This window comes from Xiphophorus hellerii, chromosome 3 (genome assembly GCF_003331165.1).
Source record: "Xiphophorus hellerii strain 12219 chromosome 3, Xiphophorus_hellerii-4.1, whole genome shotgun sequence".
In the NCBI taxonomy this organism is placed as follows: Eukaryota; Metazoa; Chordata; class Actinopteri; order Cyprinodontiformes; family Poeciliidae; genus Xiphophorus; species Xiphophorus hellerii.
In genome coordinates, this window is record NC_045674.1 from 30429911 (window position 1) to 30443863 (window position 13953).

General features: G+C 38.8%; 1 protein-coding gene across 2 annotated transcripts in view; it reads left to right on the plus strand.

Moving 5' to 3' along the window:
• LOC116716957 (low-density lipoprotein receptor class A domain-containing protein 4) overlaps window positions 1-13953 on the plus strand; it is a 223127-nt gene that overhangs the window by 10957 nt on the left and 198217 nt on the right. The window contains exons 2-3 of one of the 2 annotated variants that reach the window (XM_032557979.1): window positions 1084-1196; window positions 11788-11876. The gene's annotated coding sequence lies outside the window, so the exon portion shown is untranslated. The remainder of the gene's footprint in view (window positions 1-1083; window positions 1197-11787; window positions 11877-13953) is intronic. The other variant, XM_032557978.1, reaches the window with a different exon arrangement.

Genomic DNA, 13953 nt, shown 5'->3' on the forward strand with positions numbered 1-13953 from the left:
TTTACATTCAGCTACGCCTTGATTAAACTCGAGAGGAGTAACACAGCACTACATAAAATACTCGCTGAACATAAACTAGATTATTATTTTTTTTTTTTATCAAAACGATAGGATAATGGAAAAAATATGTGTTGAATAAGTAGATCAGTGCAGATGATTATTATCACAGTAGCCCTGAGCTAGTTAAATAAAGCTGTACAGAAACATAACTAAGATGCATCATTTTTTGTGATGCAAATGTCTAGTGATGAGATTCTGATTTTTAGGGTCACAAGTCGATTCAGAAACAATTTTTAATTCAGAAACCAACGTTTCTATTCACACGGTTCTGTTTAAACTATTTTATGTGACTGACACGTGGAAAAGACAGTGTAAGGATACATTCTGTGGATAAATTTCATCAGTTTATATTTAATGAAAAATAAATTCGTGCATAAAATTTCATAACTTGAATTTCTAATATTAGTGACATAGTTTATTTGCAAATATCGCGTTTAAAACATACAGCTTAAATTTAAAATTGATTCAGAATTTTGAATTGAAGAATTCTCACAACTTCTTTTTTTGCATGTCTACTAGTTTTCTACAAAATGAATAAAGTTAATATTTGAACTTAACAGTTTAATAAAGGAAAACTAAATTTTGTATCCATGCTTTTTTTTTTTTAAAGGTTTTATTGGCTCTAGTGGCCTTTATTTGATAGTTAATTGACAGGAAAGTGGGTAATGAGAGAAGGGGAAAGACATGCGGCAAAGGTCGCCAGGCCGGGAATCGAACCTGCGACAGCCGCGACGAGGACTAACGCCTCCTTATGTGAATTGTGCTTAACCCCTGCGCCACCACAGCACATCCCTTATCCATTCTTAAAACACTTCAGTTAAAATGTCCTGTTTGTTGTCCATGCGGATCCAATCTGGCATCCAGCGTTCTGCCGTTGCTCCTCCAGAACTGCAGTTCGCTCCATAGACAGATTCACTCTCAAAGGTTTCTGACTTTCCAGTGGACTAAACACATTTTACTTGAAGTTGCTTCAGTGACATATTTTCTCTCTCTCTCTCGTTCTCTCTGCATGCTGATTCTCAGTCATGACTCATCACTGTGCTGAGTCATGAAAACTCTGAACCTGCTTCCGCTGACATTGGCCAAGAAATGGAACAAACCATGGAAGTGCTGGCAGCACCAATATTTAAACATTCGTAAGTCATATTTTTATACAGATTAGAATGTAAAAATTTTTTTTTGGTTTTCAGTTGTGAACAGAAATGTCAAGTGTTTAAATAATGAATTCACGAGGATATGGAATAAAGATATGCAAGCTGATAGGAAATAAGATGTAAGTTTCCAGAATGATATCCGGTAGATTATTTAAATCTGGCCTTGTATCCTAGATGAGATTTGATAAATTAAAATTTTAAAATCCCGGATTAATAATTGTGTTTGAGCTCTTTCTGAAATGATATGCTGTTTCATCTGTTTGTCTCTATCTCTCCATTAAGGTAACGTCCTCCATTGGTACATATTAGGTATACAAGATTCAGATTTTTTTTTCTACCATCGTTGCCATTTGCAAATTCATCAAAATTATATTTTAATTTCAGCATAAACATTATCAGTTTTATTAGTAGTATGGTTACTTGTGATTTGTCTCTCACCAGCAAACTCATAATTTCTCTATTTGCAGCCTGAACACACAAAGAACTCTGGCACTCACAGCATACAGTCCTTAAATACCTAAACTGCCAGTAAAACGCAGAAAAATAGCCGCTTTGCCTTGACTGGCATGTGGTCCTGAAGGAACACACTTGACAGATATTTGCCTCTTGTCGTTTATGTTCTCTTAACGAATCCACTTCTCACAGCTCCTTAAGCTCTATAAAGAAGAGCCTCCTCAGCATTGGGTAAATGTTTCCACAGTTCCCACACTGATTAGAGGCAGTCCAGAAAGCGCAGTGCTACGTCAGTGATTAAGTAGATAAGAAGCCCTGCAAAGAAAAATGCTGAAGACAGCAGTCTCATCAGGTCTTCCTCTTCAAATGCGTATTATTGAAGACATTAAAGCTGTTTTGTCAAACGGTAGCTTCATTTGCTGCTCATGTGATTTTAATTCAGTTTGCTCTTGTTTGCATAGTTTAATTTAACTATGGAGTCTACTGTAAGTAGTAGTTAAATAATCCAGCGGCATCCTTGCATGGGAGAAAGGACTGTTGAGCGAGACCCAGACACGTTTCATGCGTGTTCTGTTAGCCTGAAAAATCTCCTCCTCTGTGGCTTTTTAGTTTTACTGATGAATGATTTACACCACCTCTATTGCAAACTGAATTTTGTTGGAATCTTTAAAGTATAGTTTCGTGTGTGAAAGTGTGGCTCTTTTTGAGATTCTTCCAAGACGAGGTGTTTGTCTGAAAGACAGAAGGGGATACGACGGGGAGAGAAAAACAAAAAAACAGATGAAAATTTTCATTAGACATTTTGAGATTAATCTCAGAAACTAGCTAGAAAAGACAGAACATTTTTGAGTGTAAAAAGTAAAGAAAATGCAAGAATTTTTTTGGGGTGAGGGGGGAATTACTGAATTTGAAAACTTGAAAATCTCAGAAATGTTTTTGAAAAAAGTTGAAAATTTCAGTTTTGAAAGTCAAACATTTTTTGCTTTCGAAACTGAAATTTGAAGTTTTTCTAGAAAAATATCTGAGCTTTTCTACGAAATTGCACCTTTTCAAACCTCCAAGTTTTTTTTCTTGAAAATTTCTGACATTAATCTCAAAATTTGAGTTTCAAGTTGAAATTGTTTTACTTTTGGAATTTGTTTTGTCAAAAGTTGACATTTCTAAACTCAGAAATTTCCAAGTTTTTTCTATCAAATATTTAACTTTTCAAATTCAGACAATTTGTGGGAAAATTTTGGAGAGTTTTATTTTTTTTTTGGCTGAAATTCACTCCTTTTTATGCTGCTCTGCTGGTGTGTGGTCATTTGGTAGATACGCCACAGAAGCCAGTTTCTACACACACACACACGCACTCACACCCCCTTACACACATTTATCCCTTCAACTACTGTACGCCTCGCTTTAAAGTAGCCGTGTGTGTTCATCTCTTCGGCTGTACTTTGAACTTCAAATTATTATTCTCCCACACTTAAAATTGTCCAGCTTTCAGTTCTCTTTGTGCTAATCACAGCTCCAACCTGCCTTTGTTTAAGTGCATGGCTGTCAAGCAGACCTCTAGCTAAAGGTTGAGATGTTAACAGGCTGTGGTGTCTACATTATTGATGCAGACTGCGACGAGGCTGCGCTTTGCCATAGGCTACAACTTTAAAAAAAAAAAAAAAAGAATTGGAGTGAACTCCGGCTGAACTCGAAGGGAATTTAGCTAAAGAGGACTTGCAGATAAGGATCGCATGCTAACATTGAAGCGCCTTGTACCAGAAGTTGAGACAACACGGCCTAATTGTTGTGACACGTCGGGTTTACTGCAGCGTTTTAATGAGCCCGGGTCCCCGGGGCGACGCTGGGATGATTAAATTTAGCATTTAGGCTGCTAAAGTTTCGAACGCCCCTCTTTAGACAGGGACTTAGCTGCTCTATGGAGAAATATTTTTAAAAAATGTGAGCTATGTTAAAATATTTTAGACTCAACTTTACGTGTGTATTCAGCCAGTAAAACGTTGCTCGGTTAAGTTACCGTTCACTTTGATTATGTTGATGTCGGCTGCCCCATTAGCGCTGTGAAGCACAAATCTGAGCGGCCTCATTATTGTCCTTATATCATCTTCTGCTCTATGTCACATAAACAGTAACTTCCAGAGAGACTTTGCTGGACTGACACCAGGAATCCTCCTATAGTTAGTACAGCTTGCAATATTTCAGTGGTCTTTGTGTTCAGGTTGTGCTTGTGGTAGCAGCTGCTACGCGTTACAGCACACAAGCATCTAACCTTTTGTCAATCTTTTTGCTTTTCTGAACCAGTCTCTTGTACAGTGGTGAACACGAATGGTTGTGCTGCAGTGGGATCAAGAAGGAAACTTGGGGAGCTCCCTCTAGCAAGATTGATACGTGAAATAATAATAATAAAAAAAGTAAATGAACAGCAGATTATTTTTTTGCCATAATTTGAGAGACAGAGGAAGTGTGTGACGAAGGAATTCTGAGGCTGTTCAGTTCCACTCCGATGAAGACAACTGATGTCGGATGAGGATGAAGATGGCGATCAATACCTTTTCCCAGATTCATGAGGGCCAAAAAACAAACTCTGGTCTGCCTAAAAACATTGGTCTGGGTTCGGTTGAAGTGAACTCCGGTCCGCTTGGCGTTCACACATATATTTGAACTGCACCAGACACCGCTCCAAAGCAAGAAGAGGACTGCAGTGCAGGGCATTCTGGGTAAATGCAACCAAAACAAACGCGCGAGTCTAGTGCTAGCTGGAGAAATGACTCGTGATCCTTCACCAAAGACAAAAGAGAAATCCAGCAATCACTAAAATCTGACTCTGGGAATGTCACAGTGATGAATTTGCTCATGATAGGCATGATGCAAGCATACATGCTGTTTTATCATTGTTATTGGAGGAAGGAATCTATATGGAGTTTTGATTGAGAAATGATAATGAATCAGGAGGCTAGAATGCATTTATAACTTGATTATTAATGTAAAATGCTGCATTACCCCTGCAACTCTTCTGCAGGTATTCAGGAACTCTTGATAACTTTGTGCAACACTATCATCCTCTGTTTATTCTGTATTTACTTGCATGCTTTCATTGTAATTTACTCACCAGTCTGCTTTGCTTCTTTTATCCTTGTCTCTTTCTGTTCCTCAGGTTCACTGTTAACCTTTCTACACACTTCCTTATGATCATTTATGCATTCAGTCATTGGTTATTTATATATGCATGCCTTGAATACTAATCAGATGGAGATGTTATACTTTTTTATTTTGCTACAGATGGTTGCGAGGTCAGAATTAAGACGGGCTGCAGAGAGGAATTCTGATGAGACAAGTTTGTATTAATTGTGTTGTGGGAACTGTATAAATGTATATTTATTTAATTCTCACTTGCACCAAGAAGTTTTTTTTTTTTTTCTTTCTGGAAGAAACTTGCAGACCTCCTCAAACTTGTACTGCTGATGCCTCAGAAATGGAAATTAGTGGAGGACGTCTTGCTGCCCTCAGGACGCGAGCAAGCTTTTTAAATTAGGGGGGTAAAAAAAATCAGCTTGTTGGCATGCCTTACTGCATCCCACACACCCTCGTCTCAGTGAAGGATGTAAGGCTAAGACAAAGCACTTCAATCATCTAACCACATTGAGCGTTGTGTTGACTCTGCTTGCAGTCACACACAGAAGGGAGAGTTGATGTAAAGCCCTAAGCTCATGATGATAAGCCGAGTGGGAAGGTGGAAACCCAAAGATGCATTTGGGAGTTTGTCTAGTTTGTGTTGGACGTCTTCGGCTGTTATTATTGTCTTTCTAAAGATAATCACCATGTTAAATATTTCTTTCTTCTTTTTGACTTTGACGTCAAAAGACAGAGACAGAAATGTCCAGAATGTGCATGAGAAGCTAAATTTGGCACGGTTACAAGTTTCTTATTTTGTTCTGCTTTCCTGTTCTGCTCGGGCTGTGCACTACTTTTAGTTCACCTGAAGGCAACTGAATATATTTGTTCCATATCATGTTTGAATTGTACCTGGTAACACAGTGGACCCTCAATATTTGAGAGCATAACCTCCTTCATATTGGTAAAATTTGTACTTGGGAGATGCTCTAAAAATGCTAATAGCTGCTCATTTTAATAGACCCCACACCAAATGCAACATAATATAATTATTGTTACAATAGTCAAATTTTTCTAAAAAAATTTAGAGGTATGTTCCATAGAAGAATCTGCAAATAAGTGAATATTGAACCGTGGATAGTCGGGATCCACTGCACACAAGTATACAAGTTAATGTGAAACACTCTGGAGAAACAAATTCATTTAACTCACGGTCAGTTGTTTTAAATATGTCAAGTCAAATCAAGTTCAACATCAGGCCATTTTGAAATGCTTCACATGATAGAAACACAACACATTAACCAATTATGAAACAAGCAACAAACATTGCATTTTGTCATCATCATACTCATCAAAAATCATCACAAAATGCACATAAAATATATTAATGAATGTCTATGGTTATTTTTCCAGTTTTCTGGAAGTTTGTTCCAGATTTGTGGTGCATAGAAGCTGAATGCTGCTTTTCCATGTTTGGTTCTGGATGCGGAGCAGAACAAGAACCTGAGAGGTCTGGAAGGTTGATACAACACCAGGAGATCTTTATTGTATTGTTGTGCTAAACCGTTCAGTGATTTATAAATTAGCAACAGTATTTTAAAGTCTATTCTCTCAGTAGAAGGACTGTAGAACTGGGTGATCTGCTCTATCTTCCTGGTTTTAGTCAGAACACCAGCAGCAGCGTTCTGGATCAGCTGCAGCTCGAGGTTTGATTTTTAGGCAGACCTGTGGAGACAGTGTGTGTGGACGGTCACTACACCATTTCACAAAAATACAGGCTTTTTTTAAAGTAAGCTAACAAATACTGATTCAGTTTGTTGTTCAGGCTGATTATGCCACAGAAGAATTAACAGCATCCAGTCATCATCAGTGGGACTGAGATGGTTTATATGGCCAGCTGATTTTAATAATCTCTGTGGTAGATGATCATTCTGCGACAGACTCATGTACATACTGAAGGGCTTCCATCTTATCTGATAAACTCGACCCCAGAGGATTACAACTCATCTGAAGATGAAGACAACCAAGATCAGTGAGTGTTCAGAGTTTCAATGGGTTCAGTTTGTGTGACTCAGAGTTTGTTTATTTATGTATTCCCTCAGAAATGATAAAAACTGCTGTGAATGACAAAGCTCAAGTAAATTACAAGGACAGTTATTGTCCTCTAATCATCAACTGTTCCACAGTTATCTATGTTTATCTTCCTGTTTGAAGTTTTTCACCAGATTGGTTTCTGTGCATGTTCTCCACATGTAAATGCCATGTTTTGCTCTCTTTACCTCAGCTCGTTACAGGCTGGTGCAGATGTGCATTTGACTGAGTAATACATACAAGTTTAACGTAGCTACACAGAAAGAGTGAGAACACTGAAGTAACTTTTCTTTTCTTGGCTGCAGAGCTGTGTGATTTCTATTTTCCATATTTCCCGCTGGTATTGACTGGAATAATGTTGATGGCTTAAGCTGTACTGCAAGCTCCGGCATAATGGAGCAAACTGGTGGGAAGGAGCTCATCATAAGTCTGCCTGGCGATCATTCTTGGCATTAGTGGTGGATGATGCAGCAGTTCTGCAGCTTGTGGCAGGATATATCGTTTATAACAACTTGGCTCGAAATCGTTGTGGCTTATTGATCAAATCTGCCAGTTCCAGTCTGCCCTGGTCCTCTTTTTACAAACTGCTTCTCTGTGTTTTAATTTTTCCAATTGATTTGGATATCCATATATAGTACAGATGTTTTGCTTCAAGCATGGAGAAAATAAAGAGAAATACACATGAACTGTGATCATTTGACCTGAAGCTTATGTTCTGTCAACAGAGGCATGTCCACCACTGATGTTTGGTTTGAGACCAGTCTCGAGCATTTTTATTTATTTTTTTGGTCTTGGGCTTCCTTCGGTACAAAATGTAAAGAAAAACGAAGTGGGCTCAGTTTTAGCAGTTGTAGGATTTTTCTCGTCTTTGGGAAAAGACCATAAACCATTTCTCATGCATTTATTTTGGTTGCATTTACCCAGAATGCCCCACATCCCAAAGCAGGTCCACTTCCTGCTTTGGGAGCGCTCTCCGGTCCGCTTATGCTCTGGAACCGCACCAGAGTTCACTTCAATCGAGACCAAGAGTTTGCCTTTTTTGTTCCGGATCAGAGTTAGAATGCGCATTCACACCTCCCCAAACAAACCGGACTTTCTAGGTAAACGAAGAAGAGTTTGATTGAAGCAGACTAAACAGTGCTGGTGTGAATGCTTCCTAAAATAAGCAGGGCTGGGTGGCCTGAGGACCAGGATTAGGAACCACAGTTCTAAAAGTTACCAATGATAATCTAGGACAATATCATTTCATCTACTCCTAGTTTGAGAGTTTCTGAAGATCTCTGACCACTGCCAGTTATTTATCTTACCAAAACTGTCACTAAGGAAACTAGAATAAACTAGAATTTCGAAAGACGAAGGAAATACTTATTGAATTTAAAAAAAAAGGTCAGAATAGGATGATATGATTTTGCTAATTAAACTCTATCTGAACTTTTGGTATCATTTAGTTCAGTATTACGTTTCTTTCAATGAGGAAGCAGAAGTTAGAGCAGACAAAACTCTTCACACCTCTTGACTTCATCTTTTCATGACATAATGTGCCCAGACAGAAATGCCTGAATATTTTTTTTTTTATTAAACCTCTTCAATACAAAAATCATCACAAGGCCCTTTCCAAAATGAGAAAAGTTAAATATCAGTCCAAGCAAGTGTGTTCCACTGTATTTGACTCTTTATTCAAATTCTAATTGTAGAACTAATAAATGCAAGTTAAGACCAACAATTTCCATCCATTGTTAAAATGTTGTGTATCGCACAACAAAAGGAAACATTCCATGTTGGTATTTTTATAATGTGAAAGCTGTTATGTAATGACATAAAACAATCAAAATTTGCATGTATGAATGTCTGATGCTATTAAAGACAAAGGAAGCATGCGTTGGGGAACTCCATGTTGGTGCTCTGGTCCTTCATGGCGGGCAGGATTCTGGGATTAAATCCCAGAGGTGTTTCCACACATGGTGTGTCAGTCTGTAAACGAGTAAACATTAATTAAACTGACCAGACTTAAATTATGGAGTGAAGTTGTTTCATGCATTCGATGTGCAATTAGATTCCATCTGACAAACAATGAATTTCTTGCAGACTTTCCGAGCGATTAAAAATAACCTACCTGTTACTAGGCAGCTGCACTGAATTAAGTGTGCATGTGAGATTTTGTCTGCTTGTGCTGTGTAATGACTCAGTGAGTGTGGGTTGGTGTAGGCTCATGTAGGTTTTTGTTTTGTGAATGTCAGCTAATGCAGGATACTGCAGGTCACGGAGGCCACTGGAGGTCAGTTTGGGTTGCAGGTTGGTGTGAGTGTGTGTGGTGTGTGAGAGAGAGAGACAGCGCGAGAGAGACTGCGGTGAAGCCAATAGCCATGTAGCCTTTGCCAAGATCTTTAAGGAAGTTTCTTTGGATCTAAACCCACAGTTTAGGCAGCTGAGAGTCTTTGTGAAGACCTAAAGAAACCTCTAACTTGTGACCGTTTTATTTTTTTGTTTCTTCTTTTAATTTTGTTATTCTGTGTCTTTTCTTAGACAAAAGTTCTGGGACCTAATAAAATGAAGTAAAGTGCATACGTAGTGCTAGACGATTCAAATGTGGATCCCATCATCCATGTTTTGATGTTACTTTGACACGCACAACCTATGAACTGACATTTTGTAACGGCTGTTCCCTCTACCTATGTGCTTCCACAAAGTAGAAATGGCTAAGGAAAGGTTTGAGGAGCATAACAGTGAGTTTGAAGTGTTAAAAGATCCTCCAAATTTCCCCACATGTTAAATCCAACTGAGGATCTGAGGGATAAGATGGAAAAACTACCTCACAGGCTTTCACAATCTCTTTCCAACATCTTAGTGCCAGAGACCACAGGAGATCTTTAGGGGTCTGATGGAGGTCGGAGCTTGGTGTTGGCAGCAACAGGGAGGCTGCCTCACTTTTAATGTTATGCCTGATTATGTACATTGTGTACATTTCACATAGAAATCAGTGCCGGGAGAAAAACGGCAAGTGACTGAGGGTCACTGCTCGTAACACAAACCCTGTAACACAAACCCTGTAAATTCTAGACACTAACAGGTACCATAGAATTGCACAAAAATCCGTGAGGGACGGCGGAGTCCCTGCTCGAAATTCCGTGAAAGAGGTGTACGGAGCCTTGTGCCAGAAGCCCATTAAAATGCTGTCTACATTGTTTTAAACTGTGTGATTGTGAGCGTGAGTGGGAATAAAAATAGCAATAGGTATTTTGTTCCATATAACACAGGAGGAGAGTAACTGGTAAACCTTTTATGGATGCAAACTCGACTAAAAACCCACCTGTTTAGGATTGTATTTGAAACGTAATCAATTACAAATTTATTGATGGAACCTGACTTAATGTTGTGTTTTGATTGTTGATTCTATGTTGCTTTGTGTTTCTGTGTTTGTTATGATGTAAAGCACTTTGAAATGCCTTGCTGCTGAAATGTGCTATACAAATAAAATTTGATTTGATTTGATTTAGAATTGTTTTGGTGCTACCTTAATATCTTCACTATTGTGTTTTTATGCAAATGTTCAACGTCTTTAAAGTCAAACACACACTTTCCAACGTTAAATCTTTGTCAACATTAGGCTTTATAAACTCACACCCAGAGATTTCTCCTCCACAAAACAATAGCACAACTCAGGGAGTCTGAAAAAGGAGCCAAGTGGGTTACCCTTTTTAAACAGGCAGTAACAGGGGAACCTGTTTGGCAGGATATCAAATGAAGACACAGCAAGACTTCTTAATTACCAGATATTATAAACCAGTTGTGTTCACCAGTCTTGTATGTTCTGTTTCCCTACTTTAGCAGTCCTACTTTACAGCACCTTTAAAAAGTATTCACCCCTTGGATGCTTAACCCTTTTTTTCTACAAATCAGCAGGAAAAAAGTTCAAATAAGGTAGATTTTTATGAACAAAAAGAGCTTGGTGTTATGACAACACTTCTGTCATAGCACCAACGCCATTTATTTGTCAGCACCATTTTTCGTTTTCTTGAGACAGAGGGAGACAATAAAGGATAATTCTATTCTCCTCTAAATGCCCCACTTGGATAATCATGTTCTGACATAGAATTTCCATTTCTACTGCCAGCATATTTTCAACATTACTCTGGATGTGGGAGATCGTATGAAAGCTTTCCCTGACTTTAGTGGTTAATGTCCTGTAAAGTTGGTCAGACTTGAATATGAGGCTACAAACTTCTAAGCACTGGAGGGGCATGTATTCTTTAAGGAGAGTCACATTATCTCTACGTTGTGTCGGCGTGTGTGGGCGTGTGCGTGTCACTAGTTTGTGCCGAGAACTGCAGTCCTGAATTGCTAACTGAACTGAAACTGGCACCATGCCAATTGTGACAGTACTTTCAGGGGTTTCAAGTGGAATACCATACACGTACGCGCGTGCACGCCCACACACACACACACACGCGCGCGCGCATGAAAATGCCATTTATTTGTCAGTGAGGCTGAAATGAGCTCATACCCACCAGGGGGCTGCACCCTCTGTGTGTGTGATAAAACCCTCTGGACTAAAAGAGCTGTCGTCTGGAGCTTCATGCTAACATTTTTGCTCTCCTTGCACTTGTGTATCTAACTTTTTTCAGTTAAAGGCGACCCCAACTTTTTTAAGCTTCTTAAGCGCCACAATTTTTAACAGCAGCATTTTCACTGTGCAGGTTTAGAGATGCAGCAGGTAAAACGGTCACTATGTCGTGACAGTAGAGTATGAGATAGATGATCTGTGGAAAAAAATCAAGCTCCTTTTCCATTTCCTGGTACTCCATGGCAGAAACGGTTCAGTCAGAAACAGCCAATCAGAGCCAAGAGGAAGGTCTTAGCGCTGTCAGTCACCCTCATGTACACACTGCTCATGCTCTATCCCTGTCTCTCTGCTATGTTACAGCTGGTTCACCACAACAGAGCCTGCCAGGAATTGCTAAGGCTGGTTAGCATGGCCACTGATGACGACAGATAAAGAGTTTTCCTGGAGCGGTAAGTTGTTTTTTTCTGTGAGGAACCAGCATCCTCGGAATGTGTATTTTATTTAATTTTTTTTAACATGACTGCACAACAATGTGTATTTCAAATGTGGAATTCCAAATTTGACAAAGCCTCAAAGTGGAAATACTTTCATAAGAATAATTAGAAAAGTGTGTTTGCAGTGCAGTAATGTTGAATCATGCTGATTCAGTAGAGCACACTGACACCCGTGACATTAACGGATAAAATCTTTGGTGTGTGTGTGTGTCAGCAGTGGCAGTGCTGCTGAGAGGAGCCCTTCCTGTTTCATGCTGTGTGTTACGTGTGCAGCTCATAAAACCTAACAGTCTGCTTACCTGGCACTCACCTCACTTTATCCTTTGTCTATCTGCCTCCATGCTGTCTATCTGCATGTCCATCTGTACCTCTCTGTCTGGACATTTCTGTCTCTTCCTGATATAGAAAGAAACCGTATATTTCTCTATGTATGTGTCAGATTCAAAAACCTAACTTTAGTCATGAGGCTCAAATTAAAATTTCACTTACAGAATGTTGATGTCTGAAAACTAATAACAAAGCCGGCCATCTCTCCCCAGTATGACTTGTGAATGAACTTCATAGCATTTTATTGGAGGAATTTTACGTCTGCAGGCAGCATGGGTCATTTTAGAAAAAAAAAAAATCATTTACATGTATCATAATTTGTTTTTTAATAAGGATCTGAGTCTTTAGGGATCACCAGCTGATGCAGTTTTGATAATTGCCAATCCTTGCATCTCCCTGCACTGCACATCTCCCTGAAAGCATATTAAAGTTATCAGAATTAATTTTATGAATGGATTTGATACCCGGTAAGCTCTGCCGTGCGCTGACAGAGCTGATGTGATTCAGTGACTCTGAATATTCAAAAAAAGTAAAGGGACTCAATTAAAGTTTTAATTGTGTTATTTGTGGCATCTGTAATTAATCACATTTCAGTCAAAAACCAAACATTTGCAAAAAAATAAAGGTTTTATCAGCTCTAATGGCCTTTATTTAGAAGTTGTCAGACAGGAAGTGGGTTATGACAGAGGAGGAAGACATGCAGCTGGGGTCAGCAGGCCGGGACGCAAATCTGTGACGGCCGCTCTGAGGACTAAGGCGTCCTTACATGTGTGGCGCTTTGCCTCTGCTCCACGGCTGCGTCCATAAACAACATTTTCAATTCAAAAACTAGATTTTTTTTTTTATTATTGAATAAATAGATGAGCTCAATAACAAAGATATTTCCTGTTGGTAATCTCTTATTTAGGTTATTCAACCGTCAGATTGGTGCAAAGTACTGTTATACCCATTCAGCTTTCATTTCAAGTGTTTCAGAAACTCCTGAACATTCCTGGAACTTCTTTGGAAAAAAGATAATTTAGAGATATGGATACTGACAGCATGTTTAGCATTAAGAAAGAATGTTGCACTGAATAGTTTCAGTGATAGGCTAACTTCTTTTAGCACAACGTGAAGATAACACTTTTTCCAGTGTCCAATCAGATTGTTTTTTTGAAGCAAAAACAAAGCCTTATTGGGTCAAGGAAGCAGCTTTGTTGTCATTGCATATGTCGTTTGTGCTTGGAAGTTTTGGATGTAAAAAAAAAAGTAAGAATAATTCTGTTGAATTTTTTTAATGCCTTGAATTCTATGTAATTGAAATTAATACATTAACCTAGAGTTAATACATTAACTTTTGATGTCTATTGATCTATCTTAGTGTACTGACTATGTTGATATTTATTGACTATAAGGCTCTAGAGTTGTTTATGAATGTCAGAACACCCAATTGTTGAGGCTGGAAGAGATGGCAGAAAAGTCAGGAGTCTAATAAACTCTGTGCTGAACTCAGTAACCGTGTAGCTGTGGGGTTTTGAAGTTCTCACTCTGCATGTGGGTTAGTGTCTATGCGAAGGACTGTTTCAATCATACAAGCTAAATCGTCATGTATAAAAGGTATACTACACATTGTTACAAAAGCAACAGAAAGCCTGCAATTCTGCCTGCTCTTCTCACTGAAGGCTGGAAGTTAAGTGCAATCAGCTGCACCCACATTTGGAGGATA